Source organism: Penaeus monodon, chromosome 19, assembly GCF_015228065.2.
Source record: "Penaeus monodon isolate SGIC_2016 chromosome 19, NSTDA_Pmon_1, whole genome shotgun sequence".
Lineage (NCBI taxonomy): Eukaryota > Metazoa > Arthropoda > Malacostraca > Decapoda > Penaeidae > Penaeus > Penaeus monodon.
The window spans coordinates 47,043,307-47,043,605 of record NC_051404.1 but is presented as its reverse complement, the minus strand read 5'-3'; positions in this window follow the sequence as shown (position 1 = coordinate 47,043,605).

Sequence of the window (299 nt, the reverse complement as noted above, 5' to 3'; positions counted from 1 at the left end):
CCCTGGCCATAACACATCCCTCCGTGCACTCGGCTGATAACATCGGATCCTCTCCCAAACATGTCCATTTAAGTCTCCACCGATAACACATCTTTCGTCTTCAGCAACCTTCTCAAATCCATCCTGTAGTGTTGTCCAAAACTCATCCTTTTCATCATCGGTGCAACCCGTCTGAGGTTATTGCCACTCCATCTAGTTTCCTGCGCACACATAATGTCCACTCTCCTTCTCCGCATCAACTCCGTCAATGCTCTTCCTCGGCCAGTCATAGTTACTACATTAATCATCCCAATCCTCAG